We start from the raw sequence: 20661 nt of genomic DNA on the forward strand, positions 1-20661 counted from the left end.
TTTAAAATAATCTAGAGATTTTAATGTTACATGATTAGGGTTCTTTTAAAGCTTTTAGGGAAAGCAGTAGTAATTAAGAGCCAAAACAATTCTATCCACGTAGAGCACATTCTTGCTTTACACCCCTTCATAGCTTTAGACTGTAATGAGTCTGTCCTTCATACTTAAAATTTTTCCTTTTGGTAAAGTCTCAGAAACGTGAACATAAATCCTTAAGGGGTTTCTTGTACTGACCTACTCAAAATTAGAGCTCATGAGATTCTTAAAAGCAGCAAGTTCTTTGTTAGAGTAGGCACACAAAAAAATTTTAGGTACTTAAATCTCCCCAAAGAAAGAGTTTTGTAAGGTGTCTCTTACCACTGTGTCTGAACACAGGAAAACTTGCCCTGCGTACCTCTTTTGTTACAGTAAACCAATTCAGATCAACAACAGAGACTGCAAGCTGCAGAGACCTCCAAAAGTCGGTTATGAAGCAGTGGGGGGAAGGAGAGTGAAGGAGTGCCCCAGGTGCAGTGAGTTAGGTATCATGGCATGCAGCTGGGGTGAGGCCACTGGCAGGCACAGCTGCAGGAGCCAGGGCATTGCTGTGGGGACTGGAGAGCAGAGCAGAGCTGATGTAGAAGTTTGAGGGAAAAGGTACAGTATGTATGCTTTTGTGTTGTCTTCTGTTGTATTGTATTGTGTTTGACAGACCAATGTTTGTCAAATGACTCACTTGTCATTGTTACCGTTAGTGTGGTATGGTAGTAGGTTGTAGTCTGGCATTATCTGTACTCTTAGCTGTCCTGTCCTGGCAGGGCATTGGGTGATTCTGTACGCTGGTGCTAGTGACTACAGCTAAATCCTTCTGCTCTGGGAACCAGGCAGAAAAATTAGCTTAATCATAAATCCTCTCCAGTTCAGCCTGCTCTAGGATCAAGACCTATATAAAAGATAAGTGTCCTTATAGTGACGGGCTAGTTATTACTTAAGAGTTCTTTTCGCTTTTTGTGATTGCCTGTACTTTTCCACTTCTGTTTGTAGTCTTTTTTTTTTCTCACTCTCCTTCGTCTAGCCTTTTGAAAGTGGTATTTTCATTAAGTACTGAGTGATGATTGTTTATTTTTTTAGGACCTGTTGGTTGCACTGGCGTTTTTTTCCCATCCTTGCAAGTTGAGACTCTGCTAAGTTATTGAGAAGGCATCACTTTGTGAGGAGACTGGAGAGAGATAAAAAGGTTAGTGACTGATCAGTATCTGTTTTTTTGACTGTGTTTTCAGACATTGCCTTTATAATACTAGGAGTTTCAGAGTGCACAATGAGTGAAGCTTCTTTCTTAAGTAATGTTATAACTGACAAAATCTAAAAATATGCTGAGGTAATTTAGAAAACCGCGACTACTGGATAAAGTAGCCATTATATATCAAAAAAACTTGTTTATTTGTTGTGTGCCATAAAGACAAAATTATCACAACTTTCCGCTTAGTTTTTTTATTCTCATTTGTTTACACCTGGTAATCTACTGAATTGCTGCCCTGACAGCAAGCTGTGCAGAGCTGTGCTGCTGATCTTAATAGGGTGATGACCCCCTTATTTGTGGTTCTAGTTGTCTCATCCTAGGTAAGAGAAATAGGAGATGTTGGCCCACAGCCATTCAGACTTTTGCATGAGTTTCTGATGAGAACAGAAGTGCAAGATGAATTTAAGTATTTAAGTAATTGAAGATAAAGAAGTACATTCAATTTGCTACCCTGTTGTGAGAGGGAACTTTATCTTTCCCTGCTTTTTCTTTCCAGAAGGCTAGCTTTCTCTCATTCTCTTTTTCTTTTATAAGCTCTATGAAGTCATTTTATTTGTCTTCAAACTCTGTGACTACTCCCAAAGAAAAGGCTCAAGGAGGGTGAGGATTCTTTAATCTTTGCAGATGCCAGCTGCTTGTCATTAGTGGGCTTGTAGTGTTGATACTGTTATTTTGTACTTGTCATGAAAGCTTAGTTGGGGATCTATGACTTCCTGGTTGTGCAATTAATTTAGAAGTAATGAAATACTGCTGTAGTACAACATAGAGTTTTAAGCTGTATAAAATTTAATATGTGTATAAAACTATGTCACAATTCTATACTGCTGCTTCTGCATTGGTGCTTTTATGATAAAATAAATTGTGAAATTGGAGCCATTATTCAGGTGAAATAAGACAGGAACCTTTTTTGGAGATAGTGACTTAATACTGCTGCTACATGTTAAATTAACCATTTACTAACTTGCCCCAGGGTGTTTGCTTCAGGTTTTCAAGTGGTTAAAAGAAAGTGGAGACTATCTTAACCTGTGTTCTCATGGCCACTTCATGGTTTCATCAGCTGAATCAAAATGTAGAAGAAAGGAGTTAAACATGTCATGACCATGTTTTAGGGTTTTTAACCTACTTCACATAACATCTGGTAGTGACATGCGCTTACTCCTTTATTCTACATTTTGTCTCAGCTGAATAACAGTCATGTACATGGTGATGAAAGCGTGTGAGAAGGAATAATTGCTTTTTTTTTTTTAAATACTGCTCTGGAGATGGGTTAAGAAATCATAGTAATAGATTTATTTCCCTGAAATATGTTAAAAAAAACCCAGATTTATTACTCTGACTCCTTAGATCAGTAAGAGAAGTCTAAAAAGTTACTGTTGTTTCAGTCAATGATAATTAGTATATGAGAACTAAACAGCAGTTACTTGTTTGAAAGTTACATTTTTGTGAAAGCCAAGAGGTATTAGAAACAGTGTCTGTGATGTAACCCAGCGTCGGTATCTGGATAAATGAAGCATAGCAAATTTTTGAAACTTCAGGCCTTGGTGAAGCTGTAGTGTTCTAGTGCGGTAGAATGGGTCTGATACCAATGAAAACAGGCATGATATGGCCAAATGTATTATGCCACAGTTTCCTGATGTGATAGCTCATGAAGCTGTTCCTTGGCCTCATGTTGACCCTGGTCACATATGAAAGCGCAGGTTTTGGCAGTAGTCCTTTTCTAATCAGGCAGTCAATGCTTTCTGGCAGCCTCTCTCTAGGTGGCTGTTAAAGGGTATGTGATTCTCTGTTGGTGATTTCAGCATGTCCTTTCTATCTATTTTTCTTTTCTTTCACAGGTTTCCCTTGTCTTTTCTACACTAAACTGTATATGCTTTTCTATATTCTCTGGGTAATACAAAGCATGTAGGTGTGTAATGAAATGAATTAATATTGAGTTGTGTGAGCATTTTCATTTCATTCTTGAGTACCTCTTTCACATAAACCTAAAGTCTTACTTGCTATAGAAATTAAAAGATGAAGTTACAGTAAAACATCTGGATGCTAAGTTACAGTCTCTGATTTTCTGTGTGTTGCAGTTAAGTAACGTACAAGCATTTCTCCATAAACATCTGGGTTTCCCCAAGAAAGAATTGAAGTATCAAATAATTAATTGCAGTAACAAGTTCAATGACCAGCCTCAACAATTTGGGGATTATCTGAGGAATACCATAAGGCTCATTAAGACTGAGTCCTCTACATAGCTCTTAGTAGTAGAGTCTATACTACTTTATAGTATACCTCTCTCTACATATATATATATACACCTCTGTATAGAGAACTATACTGTTTTCTATACGGAGGACTGTTTATATTTGACAGATGCCATCTAAGGCAGAAGAAGGTGGTAATGGACCTGGAGAACTGGTCCTGCACAGCCACTGCCTCGTGTATGGTCTGGCCTGTGAAACTTAAGGAGTTTGGGCTCCTGTGAGAGCAAATCTAACACATATACAGAGTTATTGTTGAACAAGGGATGATACCTTTGTAATTTTCTGACGCTTGAAAAGTTTGCATCCTAAACTATCATTTTATCTAACTTTAGCATAGGAAAATATCTTTTTTCACGTAGAAAAGTTGACACATGATTCTTGTAATATGAAATGAGATGACAGCGGTATTCCACACCAAGTAGTAGGTGAATTCTGTGAGAGGTGCCCTTGTGTTATTTAAAGCACAAATCTGTTTCTTAACTATAATGTTGAACAGCTGTGAGACACACCTGTTTGCCAGTTTCTGGGGAGTTTTGCCTGACCAAGTAATGCAGGACTTGACCTAGAATCACTGCCAAAGTAGAGTGCAGAATACAAAGAAAAGAAGTAAAATTCTAGTCTTGGTGGTCTTATACAATATTGTCAGACTTTGTAAACCTCAAGGAAAAACTTATGAATAAGTGTATTGAATTTTTCTTCTGCCTGTTGTTTTGATTACAGATTTTTGCATGTGAAATTGTTAAATGTACTTGTCATGCTAAAAGCTGGGCAACAAAGAAGGGTTCATGTGCTCCAGTTTGTAAAACTACTTAATCACTTCATGTATTGTTTTCCCCCCACTTTCTCAATCTGAAACTGTATTATGTTCTGACAGTGAATGTGTTTATTTTTAAAAAAATAAAATCAATATTAACTCATATTAAATGGTAACACTTAAAACAAACTCTGAGCAAAGTTCACTAAATGAATTAAGATAAGAACCATGGCCACTTTTCCAGATTCACAAATCCTTTAGATTAATTAAAAAACCAACACTTTTCCAATGTCAGAAGATACGGGTGTCCTTTTTAATTCATTGTTACCTCAGTAAAATCTTTCAAAGCCTCACCGAGATCAACGCCATAAGGGATCTCATGTCAAGTTAAAAAAATTAGATTAACTTCTGGGCTGAAAACTTTGTAATTTTTCTTGTGAATGCGAAACGTTTTTACTGAACCTGGAATGTATTTTCTAAAACAAAGAATATGGCTGATCACTGGCATGGCTTTCGCTGTTGGAAATATTACTGTTTATGCTCTACTTGAAAGACATTGCAAAACTCAGCTTATTGAATATAAGTTACAGCTCTCTGTAATTGCAAGAAAACATCAATAATTATATCTCATGTGGCTTCAGTTCTTCTTCCCTGGATAATGATGTCTGGGGTATTCATAAGGGACTTCCTTCAGGGGGTTTCTCATTATCCTTGTATCTGAAAGCAAGTAGTTATATAAATCTGCAGACCAGATTTCAAGCAGACTGCTTGGAAAATATGCTGACTCGGTTTCTCTTAAATTCTTGATTTGTCTTTTTATGTGCCTGAAAAGATAATTTGGATGCAAAATCTGCTTCCCTTGAGGGATGTATTTTTTCCTTGGTTTTCAAGTGAAGTGGGTGAAGTAGGAAGGCAGAAAGTGACTGTTGTGTGCTCATGCAAGTCGGTAACTCATTGCAGATTGGCATTGTGTTTTTTCTTAAGCATTAGAAAAACGCAATTTTCTGGAAGACATGCTTTTGTTTGCCTGAAAGTTATGGATTGGCTACGAGAATCATCTGGAGAATCTCTGCAGTCTACATCCTGTTTAGCAGAACAGCTACTTAGGCCCTTTCTGGCATCAAAGTCTGAATTTGTGTTGCTATGAAGAGGATTAAATCTTTCAATGGGGAAAACAAAATCTCAAAAGAAGAAATACTGATATATCAATTTAAAATAAGTTTTTTTAAAATATATTTGCTATATAGCAAAGCATGGGGAATGTCATTAGCCATGGTATGTAACTGCAAATGGAAGTAGTTCTGCAGTAGCACAGCAACAGAGAAGTAATAGGAATTAATGTAGATGAGGCAATGAGATTAGTCCTCCTAGAAGAGTAAGGAAAAAGCAATGGACCCATTCAAAGATATGAAAGGAATATAGAAAAGTGTTTCATCTGATGTGGTACTCCTGGAGAAAGAGAAAAGTCTCTCAGAATAAGTGTTTTTTCGATATTACTGTTTAGACCTCACACAATTGAGGCACCCTAGTTCTTGTATAGCTCAGCAAATCTCTGTTTGTGTGCAAGTTTGAAGCCATGAAATAGTTGGAAAATATGCACCTGCTAATATCTGTAAGTGGCAATGAAAGAGCCACTCAGGAACTCTAAAAGTGTGTCTTTTAGCTGAATTAATCTCTAGATCTCAATTTGGAGAATGGCTTACTTATGTCAATGAAAAAATGAGCACTCAGTGCTAAATTCCCTTGAAGTACAAGGAAGTTCAGATCTTTCTCTCCTTTAAGTCATGCAGTTGCAAAATTTTATGAATAATAATATAAGGAAGATGAACAGTATGAGAGTATGGAGCTTACAATAATGATAAGAGATATTATTCTTGCCTCTTAGAGTCTGCAATCCAAATTAAACTGATATGGCTCACTGATAATACCTCCAGTCTAGATTTGGGCACAGAAGTAGATGGTGGAAGTGTGTGCATTTGTTGGTTTGGAGTTCTATGTATTTTGGTTTTGTGTGGTTTTTTTGTTGTTGTTTTGAAATAGCTGGGGGGAAAAGTGAAGGTAAAAAGGGTTAAAGGGAAAAACACTCTAGACTCATCAACTTAGTTAGTGGTTCAGATAATAAGCCCAGCCCTGGGTATTTTGACAGGATGACTTCCATGTACTTATTTATCTGTCCAATGCTTATGCTGCAGAGATGCTGTGTTATGATGATGTAGATGCCACCATTATCCTAGAAGGACCCGCCTGTCAGTGCCAGTGAATTACTAGCCTAGAGTGGAAGGACTGAAATATCTCCAGCAGCTATTCCTTCCGCTGCTTCTCCTTCCCTCTAATAAACTTCTAAGCTAAAGTTCTGTATTGGTGAATAAATTTAAATGTCTGTTGTACTGCTGAAATAACAAAGCTCTCCGTAGCATCTCCATTAATGTCTAATCCTATTTTTTCACACCAGCTGTATGGTACACTTGAAAGAATTGCAGCTGTGCATCCTTGCAGTGGCCTTCCAGCGGCTGTGGAGGGGATAGCTCGTTGCCACCTTACTTGCCTGAGTTTTAGCAAGGCAGAGCCTGTGCATTCCATGAATTTTCCTCCCAGTGTTCCAGGTAGCAAATAAAAAAGCTCCAGTGGCCTGCATTTCTGGATATTGGATGACAAGAATCCCTCTTGGTGTTCCTATCCTTGACCTTTGAACTAAGAACCCAATGTTCTGTCCCCCCCTCCCCACCCCCCCCCCCCCCGCCCCTGCCTTTTTGTGGGAGGGGACCAGGGCAGGCTGTGATCTTTTTGGGAAGGAGGAAAAAAAAGTGAGGAGTAGAAGTACTGGGAAAAAGAAGATGATTGGCTTAACACAGGGAAAAAGATAAATGTTCTGGAAACAGTCAAAAACATAACCTCTGTACTTTAGCTTATTAGGAAAATGGACTTCATAAAAAAAAAAAAAATTCCACATGGGGGGAAAATAGGAGTGAATCAGACTTCTTACGCATCTTTGCTGCTCAGTTCTAACTGTTTAGCATTAGTTTTTATTTAGAGTATTTCTAGTATTTGGAGGGGTGATTGTAAGATGGACTTGAAGTTAAAATCTGAGGTGGAATATTTTCAGTGCTAAAATCAATAAATGACCATTTGAGGTTCTCTTAGTCTTTTCAGAGTTGCAGCAAGTTACTGGTGTAATTCTCTATTCAAAGTATGTAAATTGTGTGAAAATCAGGGTAGGTATTACTGTGCAGTGAAGGCAGACAGATAGAAGATTAACGAAGTAGGTGTTGGGAAGAACAGGTTGGTTTCTCTCCATTCCCTGTTTCCCCCCCCCGCCACACTGAAATAGTGCTGACCATCTCTCTGAATCAAGTATATCCGCAGATTAAGTGGCACACATTTACCTAGAATACTTAAAAACTCAACTGAGTAACAAAGGTAAATAGTTACAGAAATGATGACAAGAGTTAAAGCTCTGTACAGCCAGCAAAATAAAAACTTAATGGTGAAAATTATCAGTAACAGTAGCTGATACATGCTTAAAGAACTACAGTTGTCTAGTGGAAATATTTGAGAAACACTCTATTTCTACACATTTTCTGCTTACAAAATTTGACATCTATGTAACTTTCTTCTCATGTATGCCCTTGTGTCTTGTATTGCTAGGGAATCCACGTAAAAGCAAAGCTTGCATTTCTGAATCAGTGTCTTCCTTTTTCCTTTGAAATCCTTATTCTGTTGTTAGGGAGTAATTTGAAGTGATAAAAAAATTATTTCAGATAGAAACACGAGCCAAATGACTCAGTTGTATCCCTTTCTTTTAATTCAGTGAGTCGGACTGTTTATCCTGCAGAATAGCATCTCAGATTATTTCTGAAAGGATGTATCCTTTGTAGGCCACCCTTTAGAGCATAGCTTAAAAATGTTCTATTTAATTTGCACAGATACTGCACAAAGTTGTATACAGACAAGACATACTGCTTTAATTTTGTACTCATATTCTTGTTGTAAAGACTACTGAGGAGCTTGTGTTTTAGAGCTGAAATGGTGGCAAGAGTCTAAGCTTCTCTTTACTATTTTATAAATATTAGCCTTCACAATCGAAATATGCTTAGTAGTGGTCAAATAGTTCTTTCTGTTAGGTAGTTTAGTTGTTAAATTGACTCTTGACTCTTCAAACAGTAATGCTTGTGTTTAGTCGCAAACATGGTTAAGCTAAAATAATCCCGGAAGCAATTACATTGTTTTTCTTTACCCAACTATTTCATTGCTTAGATGCTTTAGTCTTGTTGGTTTCAGTTTTAGGAACTTTTTTTGTCACTGCTTTTATTAACAGTAGTATCTCATATCTTCATTTTCTTCAGCATCAGACTGGACAAATCCTTTGTGATTAATTCTGTCAGCAGGGGAGTGTCGGTTTGGGCTTTCCTTTTCCGTGAATGATCTAACAGAGGGAAATAAGCTAACTTTGCACCTGTCCCTCCAGTGGGGATCAGGCAGTGCCATTGACTCAAGCTATGTTGCGAAATGAGCGGTTGGTCAGGTCGCTTAAAGCGTTAGCGCCAAAAAGTTTAAGTGAAATGGGCTTAAAATGAATACATGGAACCATGACTACACAGGATTCGATGGCAAGATTCACTCTATTAGTTTTTACATGGAGTAAAGGGACAGAGGTAAATCAATTTGAAATCAAATTAGGACAGAGGCAGAAACAGTTTCTAAAGATCAAAGGTATAAATGGGTAAGGGAGATCCTCTAGTTGAGTCACGAGGTTTAGAGTGGGCGCCCTAGTTTTCTAAACTCTCACAGAGTTTACGTGTGGCTAGTTCCAAACTTAGACCACTGACCAAGCCTGAGACTATAAAGGGAGAAATACATAAAGTGGGGTAAAGAATAAGGGAGACCCTTCCACTGAATCATTGGGTTCAGAATAGACCCCCTTCCTTTCTGAACTCTTGCAGCATTTAGATGTTGCTGGATCTATTCCTGGTCTCAGACTTGGACAACGAATTAGATCTAAAGGTGAGAGAGAGAAAAAAAGAAAAGAAAGTTTATTCACATTTCATAAGATTTTAGCAGCAAATCAGTTTGGTTTAGATCACAAAGTTACATAACCTAACTACTTCAAGCTTGCAGTATGTTACAGCAAAGGTATACCTACCAAACACTTGCCCTCAAGTTCAGTGAAATAGTCACGTTGAATGCTGTCACATTCCTCAATGGGTGAACAGTTGGCCCTCGAGGAGCAGGGGAATCAGCCCAGGCTCTGTCATCTACTTTCCATGATGGTCTCCCCTGTGTCCCACTCAGATGGAGATGCCGGCTGCAGCCCGCTGTGGTCCAGGAGAGCTCATAGGGCCTTACATTAGAACCCTCGTTCATAAGGCTGTGAGATGATTGGTTTTACTCACCAGCAAATTTCCATCCCAACTGCAACCTGAGCTGGTAATTTTCTCAAAAATTCCAGGAACATTATGTTGTTCCACTTGGTTGCCACTCGGGCTATGAACTGGTGAGAACTTTCTGGGGTTGTCAGGGAATAACTCATCTTTTCCATTCTTCTTCCCTGTTTTCACCAGTCAACAGGAATTCCAAGACAGGCAGTGCCACTCTCTGCCTCAGTTGAGTAGTAGTTACTCATACAGTCAATGTGTTGCTTAACTACCCAACTCATCACTCAAGGTGTTGAGGCCTTACACGCAGTTTGTGGTACGGGCAGTGCTGTTCTCTGCCTTAGTTAAGCAAGAGTTGTTGATACAGTCAGGGGTGCTTAACTGCCCAAGTACTACTGAGGGGTAGCCGGCAGCTCCTGGGGCATAGGACAGCCCGGAGAAGTGCACCACCACATGTTATCAGTGTCTTGTTAACGTCTGGAGAACATTGTGCTTTGTACTTTCAGTTCACAGAAAATAAGCCATATATTTTTGGTGTGAAAACCAGTTTGGAATAAGGGATACAAATAGTAAATGAAATAGGGAAAAATACGTTCGGGTTCCATTACAGAAGTTGGTGACAGTTATTCACACTGGCAGGGAAAATATAATTATGAATAATACCTCTAAACCCACACATCTTCTAGAATCTAAGTACAAGCAATTTTGTTTTCTTGGTTATTTTCTCTGTTCAGTTAAATGCGTGTTGGTATTTGCAAAGAGAGCGTAAGTCCTTCTCACTTTGTCTCTTACCTCTGGAATGTCATGCATTTAAATAAAATCCATTTCAGTCGTGACCCTTCAGAGGTGCCACCAAGAGATGGGAAGGTATCAGCACTGCTGTTTGTATGGCTCATGCTTTGGACCCAATTTGAAGAGTTAGAAGAAAAGGGAAGGAGGTGGATTCTCAGGAAGAACTGCAACTCCTGTTTTTCTACCAAAAATTAAGCCTATGCCCACCTTTTACCTCAAGGTTTTCTGTTTACCATTTAATTTGGGAGTTAGATTTTCACACACTTGCAAACTCTGCATCAGTCCAGCTGACTTGCTGACATGCATAGTTGTAGCTAGGAGAGAAGCTACATGAGATGAACATGCAACAAAGTTTTGTATAACATGGGGCCCTCCCTCATAGGGAGAAAAGTCTTTTCATTATTTCTTTCCACACAAATGGTCTGAATTAGCATTTTATGGCTGGAGTGCTTCCTAAATGTTTTGTTCTTGAATTAGAATATTACTCTTGCTTTAGTAGCGTTGGGGTTTTTTGGTGGCTTTGTTAATGATTAGATAGAAATTTTAAAGTCTAATTCAGTGTATGTAGTCAAAGACAGTAGAAACTGATGTGGAATGAGCTCTGAGAAAAACAGATGCTCAGCCTGTAGATTAAAGTAGAAAAAGTGAAGATGAGACTATTTTGGGGGCATGTTTGGGGGTTATTTTCTTGGTTGGTTGGGTTTTTTTAGACACATAACATTCAGAATGCGTGAAAAGTGCAACTAAGACTGTCTGACTTTGACTTGCAAAGGGCCTTTACAATTTTTTTCTCTTCCTAATGCTTATTTTAAAAGAAAGTCAAGATTATATTATATAGTCACACTGTGCCTACTAAAACCAGCACCTGTTTTCAAAATAGCAGGATAGTAGTAGGGTCAGAATGAGGAAACTAAATATATAAAAATATGGGACAAAACACATGGATCAAAAAGCTTGTTATGGTCTTTTCTCTCCTTTCCAGACATGACAAAGGTTTTTTTGATCCACCTCTGTTATAGCTTCAGTAATGACATGTAACTTGGTGTTTATTATTGATGACTGTGTAGAGATTGTTGCTAGGTGCATTTTCAAAAGCACAGATGCCATCTATCTCTTCTTTCTTAATTTCATGTTTTGTAAATCTTACAAGAAACCGTGACTAAATATGCATCATGATACCAATCAGAGCTAAGAAAGATGAATTGTAAATACTGTGGGAAGAGTTAGGAGTCTGGGTGGTTTTAGGTTTTTTGGGGGTTTATTTTTAATTAATCTGAACCTCAGAGTTGGTGTGGTGCAATAAGCTGTAAAACAGTGAGAAGATGATAATTCTAGAGAAGGAAGAATATGGACTCACCCACTGGTATGTGCTCACTAATTTGACAGGTGGTGTGACCGGAGCTAGAAGTTAATATTCTGCATTTGTCAGGTATATTCAAGTCCCTGGCTGTAAAGCTGTGGAGGATATGCAGAGACGTGCTGTCTGAGGATTTGTGCTCTGTTTTCTCTGCTGTTGGTTGTACCATTTGAGTGATAGCTTTCTCAGTCTCTGAAATGAACGTAGTTGTTACCTTTGTGAAATATCATTTAGATTAATTCTGAAAAGTCTTAAAATAAGTGCTAAATTTTATTAGTATTTTAGTTTTGTTTTAGTACTCTGAATACAGTCTGGTGTTTCCCAAGTTCGTCAGTATCCTCTCTTTGACTAACCTGCATGGCATTTGAAGATTACTATTCTGCATATTTAATGGGAACCAAATAATACTGGAATGACTTTACTGTGCTTAAATAAATGGAAATAAACTGCTGCTGTATAGCACTTGGAATATTCTGTAAGAGCATTTGATAACTGTACTTAGCAGATTCACTGGAAGCAATACGCACTTAAAATCAAATATAGTGGGAAATCAAATGAGTGAAGGCAACAGTTGAAAATGATATGTAGTTCAACATGAGCATGTTCTTCTCTAACTTGTAAGTGTGTTTATAGAAGTATTAGGGGAGGAAGATCCTGTGTTGGATGTGGAATATTTCTTTATTAAGATTCAGTTCTGTTAAAGAAAGTTGTCAGGATCATGAAAAAACATAGTTTGACTATATATGTGTGTGTGTGTGTAAATATAAGACAGTATAAGCTTGTTGGAGTACTGTATTTATGTTGGGGAAGAACATGCTGTTGAAAAATCAAACAACAAACCCCCAAAATTGAATTTTTGTCTCCTGTGTCGGTGTAGTAACACAAGATTGTGTACATCGCAATCTGTTCTTTCTTTACTGTAGACTTGTAGGCTCTTGCCGCAAGTTGAGTGTTTGATTGTTTGATTTGCTCTCTGGAGATCTTCACCCCTGTGCAATACAGAGAAGTATATATCCAAGTGCAGAGAGAATGGCTTTTTGTTGATAAGGTTCTGTTCTCCAGTGGGAAGTACCTGTCTATAGAGAGAGATGGTTGAGGAGTAAGGATTTGCATGTAGGTCAGCTTAACTTTGGGTTGCTACAGAACTGCGATTCAGTGAAGGGAAAGCAGGATCGACTAGACACATGGAAGTCCTGAGGGGGTCAAGAAAGTGCTATTGCTCTGTAGACAACCTTTCACTTTGATGTGCCCTGAATTTGGAGGATCTACCATGTCAGCATTTTTGGTCTTAACAAATAGAATTTAAAAAAACTAAACAAAACAAACAAAAAACTCCCACCACTCCTAAAATGTCACGTGTGTTCAGATATCTTTTTGAATTGTGGTGGCAAAATTTAGGCTAGTTATATTGGTATCTGCACTGAAAATGGAGTTATTCCTTCTTTAGCTGGGCACATAACGGATTAAATTCCCTTTTCTCCCAGTGTCTTTTGCCCCAGGTTACCCTACTGCAATGTTGTTGGGCCCAGCTGTCAGTGATGGATCAGTACATGGGTTCTGAGAAATCAGTTCCTTGTCTATTCGGCTTGTATCACTAATTAAACCAATTTCTTGTATCAGCACTACAGAACTGAGGGCCTCTGTAAGGGACTGACAAGAGGCATCCATGCATGTGCTCAGCATGTCCTGGGAACTAAATTTGTGAAGTCTCAGTTTATGTAGTGGAAATCACTGTTAGATTTTTGGGGTGGTGTTACTTTATTTGGGATGCATCAAACTTATACTGATCTGAATAGCTCTCTTGCATGTGATTGTTACTAATTTTGTTTTGGTTTAGTATTTTCAAAAGAATGGCAGGAGTCCTTGTAAGGTCAAAAAGCTGCCCCAGACATGATCTGGGAGGTTTAAAAAAATTTCCACAGGCAGAAAGAGACAAAAATTAAACTGTCAATGAAACTGAGCTTCGTTATTTATTTGTTTTTTTAGAGTGAAACTCCAGACAGATTGTATCGTCTTTTATATCTGGTCTTTTCTCGTGCTATGCAGTTAAGAGAGGAAAAGGTATTCTTGAGCTATGGGCTACCTCAGGGTCCTCATCAATAGCGTTCATGGGTTCACATGTAGGCACTTAACCAGTTTTCTTGACTCAATTGTATCTGCTTCTCTCTGTTGACTGGAAAGGGCAATTCATTTCACTCTTAAGCTGGAGTTCAAAAATGAAGTGGATGGGTTTTCCTCTGAAGTGCATGGAGAAAGCTAAATGAGGTGATTAACATCCTGTTTATAAATTGTTAAAATATATGGTGTTTCCCTCTTGGGCAGTAAACACAGTTTTTTTCTTATTAAACATAGTTGTCAATTGCAATGTTTTGTTTTTGTTTGCTGGAAGCATTATCAGCTCCCTAGAAGTAAGTGTCCAGATCTCAACTGCTTTTAGTGAATTTTGGTTCAAATCCTATCTGACTAGCCAATCTTTTAGATTCCTTAAAGACTTGCAATAACATCCAGTGAGGGTGTTTGAACTAATCCTCTGTGTGAGAGCATTTGGCGCTTAATGTATTAACTAGTGAAGTAGTCAACAACCAACAAATGGGAAGCGATGTTCTTCCTCTAGTCATGAATGGTGTATTTTTCGCAATGAATTTGTTCACTTTCTGTGAAATTTAGGCATTTCTAGGGATGATGCCATTTACACATCATTATCGTTCTTATTCTTGTTTAAATAAATAACAGATTTTAGCACTGTCATGGGCAGGTATTCTTAGTATGGCAGCATGCAATATAGAAGAATGACTGCAGTGTTGCAACAGCTTGGGTTTATTAAGCTAATTGCTTTAGCAAGTTGGGGTCCTGGTTTTATTTGACTGTTGCAGTAGAGTAACAATTTCTGAAGCATTAAAAAACCCCAACAAAACCACAACACTAAAACCAGACCAACCAAAATCCAGACACTCCCCCCCCCCCAATGGAAGCAGCACACATTTGTTTGAAGATACTAGTATTCCAAGCTGCTTCAGAAGGAAATGGCTGTTTTCCTTCTGTGATGGTGTAAGGCACATCCAGTGGCAGAAGCACCTGTGGTGCCTCCTAAGTTCCCAGCTTTGTGATAGGGAGTTGTGTTGGTGATGGCAAAGACTAAACAAGCTGTGTGGGTTGTCATGTAGAACACAGCCTCCTGCCAAGCTGGCTTTCAATTACAGCTTGGGAAAACAGCTTGGTGCCTGTTCTATTTTTACAGCTTTGAAACTCTACCTTGGTTTAGGTGGCAGTGTATTCTTAGGGTTTTTTCGTCTTGTGTTGTGGTGTTTGTTTTTTTAAAAAAATCATGACGAGACATTAGAAAATACAGTGGAAGAGCTTTTAGTTTGACTCCTACTAATGTCATGTTTTAATATGACAAAGCATTATTTAGCCATCATGTGGTGATATCTTAGAACCGTGGTATTGTCTAAATGCTTCTGAAATGAAAAAGAAACAGCTATGGTGGGAAGTTTCAGAGGAAAAATATGACTTGCATGTATGGCAGAGGGCTGTTTTTTTCTGAAGCACAGGATCAATTTCAATACATACACTAAAGTCGGATTTACGCCTTGATAGGGCAGAAGCGATATCCTGCCACTTCATGGCTTAATAGAATATGACAAATTGGTTTTATAAAACATGAGCCGTGTATGTTGGATTTATCAAAGCAGGTATTCCTCTACATTCCCATATCCATGCTGACAGTGACTCTGTACGTATTTTGGAAAAGACTGTATTTTATGAGTATTGTTGAGTTTTCTGAGCGGGCTGCTTCAAGCAGCCTTAGAGTTTGAGTCCAGAGGTTTGTACTCATGTGAATACTTTGGATTATATTCAAGGTTTTTATTTATTTATTTTAATGGGGTAATAGATTTTATATCCAACAAGGCTAAAAATTAGGTCAAGCAACAAAAAACATTGAGCTAGATGCAAACCTGGCACAGGTATATTCAGAATACAGTCTGTGGATTTTGCAGTCTGACTTAATTTCTGTATGTGAAGTATACATACTTCAGACAGTATATAAACTTTGGCATTGCCAACGTTCTTTATTTTTCTTGTAACACCACACATTAGAAACCAGAATTCATGCCTTGATCTCTATACTGATATAAGGTGTTCTTTCAACTTTCTGATGTTAACGTATTTCTCTTGGGAAAGTGTCCCACTTCATTGCAGCAGGAAATGGCTTTAACTTCTTTTCTCTGGATCAGCTGCTCAGTTTTGTATCAATTTCTCTCTGCTTTTTCAACCATTTAGGCTCCTGAGTTACCCTCTTATTTCTCTTTTCTCAGAAGTCATGGTTGGTGGCTTGCTTTCTTAAGAAGCTTAGGTAGCTTAATGGATGGAAGCCACGCAGCTAGAACTCCTCATTTTAATGAACAGTTCAAAAAAATGCCCAGCTGAATTGGGAGAACATTGATTCGATATTTCTTTTTACCAATTTAAGAAAATTCAAAATTAACCACTGGCATGAAACTTCAGTGAAGCAAGCTAGTAACATTTGGAAGAAATTTTGGTAGAAATGTGGTAATGCCATTGCAAATCTTTTTCTTAAGATCATGTTTGCAGAGAATGTTAACCACTGAGCATTAGTACATCTAGTCAGCCTAAGGGACTGGATTCCAGTGTAATGTCAGTCCACTGTAGCGTATACTACTTCGGGTATGATGGGATAAAAGCTCATTTTCTGTGGAGCATCTGAAATAAGGAACTGAGATACTGAACAAGATGGTGTATTGACTTATTCTCCTGTAACACATCAGTAATGAATTTCACTTTTTATAGCTCCAGACAGCTAAGGCTCTTGCTTGGGGTTTACATATATATGTGTGTCTGTATCTATATATGTGTGTATATATGTCTGATAAACATACATAAATGCATAAAACATATACATGTATATATAAGCACAAAAGACATTTATTTTTAAGAGCTTAGTTTTATTTATTGGAAAACAGAGGCAGATACACCAATATATCTATCTATATATTTAATACTTTAAGGACTTTTTTTGAGAGTCTTCGTGTGTTTGGACTTGTACCATATTCCTCTTCTAATATTTTTGTATTGAGCAAATAAGCAGTGCCAACTATTCTAGACAGATGTAATGCTTCACGGGTCTAGCAAATGCCCTGTATGAACAAATGCATTTTTAAACCAAGAAGATTCTTTATCAGAAAAACAGCAGTGGTGCTTTCTTCCCTGCTAATGCAGGTTCAAAAACTGTTGTAAACTGTAGCTTGTATTTTAAGGTCAAGAGTAACTGTTGTGATTTATTGCAGGACCAGATGTGCCCATCTGTCTCCAAGTAATTGCATTGTATGCTGAGGTCTCTGTAGGCTGTGGTCAAAATGTTTACGTAAATAAACATAGGTATTTCATTTTTAGTTCTTGGAAAGCTTTTATTAGACACTACGTGTTTTCTGGGCTAACGGCGTCTCAATGAAACCTTGAAAAAGATTTTAAAGGGTATCTTATCTTAGATTTAGGGTTATAATCTACTATGATAAATATGACAGTTTGTGTTTGGAGATTAGAGACTACTCCATGATCTGGCTGATGCTGAAGTCTTGCACTCATAAGCAGCTAGACTCTTGCCTGCTCTCCAACTCTTGACTCTTCCACAAGGAGCTGGCTCTGTACTTCAGTTTATTGGTTGGGGTTTTTTTTGGTGGTGGGCTTTTATCTGAGAGCACGAATAAGGAAGAGTCGTAGCAGTGTAACTTGTCACATGGAAACTTCACTTTATATTTTTATTGATGAAAAAGTAGATATTCACAATGTTTGCCAGTCATTGTCTCAGTGAGATAGAAGGGATCCCACATCTCCCCCATATCCTAACATGTTAGTTGTGATGCAAAATAAATATCAAATTTGAATTGTAATTACTGTGTGTGGACAAGGCAAAAGAATCCCAAATGTAGCCGTATGGTAGAATTAACTTTATTCTTTCTGAAACACAACAGTGGCCACTGGTTTGTCTGATTTCTCTAATCAGCGTGACACTGATTGTGCCATTATTTGATGCCTTGTCAGGGAAATTGGAGCTAGATGACTTTTTATGATGCTTCAGGGTAAAATAAAAGCAGCTTAGGAACGGTGTCATTATTCTTCTCTCTTTCATGCTGCTGAAGCTCTAATAGGACTATAACAACTGAAACCTTGATTAAAGATTTTGACAGGCCCATCATCTGTAGGAGGAAAATGGACACATTCACTGGTTTTCGCTGAGATAGTAGCTAGAATGCGGCTGTGTTTTCAATTTGTGCTGGAAACAGTGTTGGTAACACAGAGGTTTTTTCCTTACTGCTGAGCAGTGCTCACACAGAGTCAAGGAGGCTGGGGGTGGACAAGGAGTCAGGGACACACACAGTTGGAACAGCTGAGCCTCACTGATTCAAGGATATTCCATATCACACAACATCATACTCAGCATATAAAGCTTGTGGAAGAATAAGGAAGGTGGGTAACATTTGTAGTGATGGCGTTTGTCTTCCCAAGTAACCATTATGTGTGATGGAGCCCTGCTCTCCTGGAGGTGGCTGAACACCTGCCTGCCCATGGGAACTGCTAAAGGAATTCCTTGTTTTGCTTTGCTTGTGTGCATGGTTTTTGCTTTATCCCTATTAAACTGTCTTTATCTCAACCCATGAACTTTCTCACTTTTACTCTTGATATTCTCTTTTCCATCCCACCATGGGGGGAGTGAGCGAGTGGCTGTGTGGTGCTCAGTTGCCAGCTGGTGTTAAACCATAACACACTCTAAATTCTGGCAGTATAATTAAATTGCCAGCTTTAAGTAGTGAAGACAGTCATGCCTTGTCAAGATGGCAATAGCATCCATATAACATGGCAGTCATATCGGTGTCTATGGTAGTTTAGATACAGTTTTCTTATGGAGCTATGGGTTTTTGATGTGTAGTTTTACGACACCTAAAGGGAAATGAGGCAGGTAAGAAGGTCTTTCTGTATATAAGAAGTGGAGATGGTCTTGCCTTGATTTTTCTTGGGCCAGTGCCTACTCTCCCAGAAGCTGCATTGAGGTAAAGAGCGCAAAACATCTATAATCTACTTTTCCCTTGTATTTATAGCTGGGAAGGAAACAGTCTTCCCATTTCAAGAGAGAAAGATGAGACACTTTTTCTCTCCTCCCCTCCTCTCCAAATAGTGACAAGGTGCTGGAAACTTGAAAATTCACACCTGAGGTCCACGGTATTTCTTCTCAAAATTGAAAGCCTTTTTAAAAATATTTTTTTATCGGACACTAAAAGCTGCAACAACAGGTAGAAGCAACTGTAGTTCACATCTGTTTTGTACCTCCTTACATCTGAATGCCAGTAGAATAACGAGCGGATTCTCTATGATTAAGTTAAAATTCAACTTCTTATACTGTTATTTAGAAAAGGATAACCACAAAAAACTATCTGTTCTTGGTCTTTGAGACAAGGTTATGCACAGCTGATGCCTCTAACTGGGGAACATTTTAGGAAATGGGAAATTTCACTCAGCCCCATGTCTCTGAAATGCACTTAATTCCATAGTTTCTCATTTTCTTTGTCTAAGGAACTCGCAGTATTATAAAATAATAACAGCAAAAAAAAGCCCTGGAGACTTAGAGCACCATTTCTGTCATGCGAAATGCAGAGGGTTAGGCTGTGAAGTCACGACTGCATTTGGCTGTACATTTCATGCAGTTTCTGTATTCTGTATGTTTTGATTTTGTTGCAGTATTGATTGCCATCTGATCAAGCCTCAGTCACGCTGTTAGTTAACCCCATCACCACAGAAAACAGTAAATTAACCAGAAAATCTGCCAACTGCTTATAAAAGCCTTTTACTGCTCTTGTTAAGAAATGTACTTAAATACGCAGCTAAATTTATCTGTTTATACTGTGTATTGAATTTGCTTATGTTATTTGCTACATCCTCAGCATGTTCAAAAACGAGGTGTATTTTCTACAAGTGGGTACAAGGAGGTGTTTTTAGTTTCATCTTTATGGAGTGCAGTGTGGCTTTTTTGTAAGAAGGAAGGGACTGTCAGGAAAATTTGGTAATGGGGTCTATTTGATTTTTATCTGTTTGAAATGAACATAGAAAATAATCTTCAGTGTATTGACCGGAATATAACGTTGCTCTATACATTTGTGTGAAACAGAATTTTCTCAAGGGACTGATGAAAGACGAAAATGGGGAGGAGGAAAGAGTAACTGGCATGGCTGATCAAAGTGTTATCAATTCATAAATAAGGAATGTAGCAGGTTCTGAAGATCTGAGCCTGTAGCTCAAACCCCTGGGAAGACTGGGCTGCAGTGATTTGCAGATCTCAGATAATAGGCCAGCATGGTAAAGACCCTAGTTTATAACAAATTAAATACTCTGTGCTACCTTGTAGCAGAATTAACTTCTGTATTTTGGGGACATCATTTCAAAAGATATGTTATATGTCATTTGTCTCTGCTTATCAGTGCTCTGCCATGCGTTCAAGCTCTCATTGTTTTCTCCTCTTCTAATACAGAAAGTCAGATTTGGAATAAAATAGGGTTCTGTACTGAACCACGGTGATGAGCTGTAGGCTTTAGGGTGTGTGTGTATGTATTTTCTGTTGTTAATGCAAGAGTTATGTCAAACTGTTAAGGCTGTCAGGCAGCTACTAATATTCCTCCTAAAAACTACTGAGCACTGGAAAAATTTGCTTTCCTATCTTGCAGTGTTTGCACATCTCATGTAAATGTCCTGCCTCATTGTGGGAGCAGTACTTGACTAAAAGGCAATAGTTATCAAAACCAGTCTGCTGATCTGATGTCCCTGTGTTACTTTTAAAGATCTGTCGCCCC

General features: G+C 38.2%; 1 long non-coding RNA gene across 11 annotated transcripts in view; it reads left to right on the top strand.

Annotated features, from left to right (window-relative positions):
- The window catches only part of LOC121094466, a 261158-nt gene that overhangs the window by 202492 nt on the left and 38005 nt on the right, over window positions 1-20661 (top strand). For all 11 annotated transcript variants that reach the window (XR_005829849.1, XR_005829847.1, XR_005829846.1 and 8 more), the window contains one exon: window positions 1111-1216. This is a non-coding gene — a long non-coding RNA (uncharacterized LOC121094466). The remainder of the gene's footprint in view (window positions 1-1110; window positions 1217-20661) is intronic.

This window comes from Falco naumanni, chromosome 10 (assembly GCF_017639655.2).
Source record: "Falco naumanni isolate bFalNau1 chromosome 10, bFalNau1.pat, whole genome shotgun sequence".
Taxonomy (NCBI): domain Eukaryota; kingdom Metazoa; phylum Chordata; class Aves; order Falconiformes; family Falconidae; genus Falco; species Falco naumanni.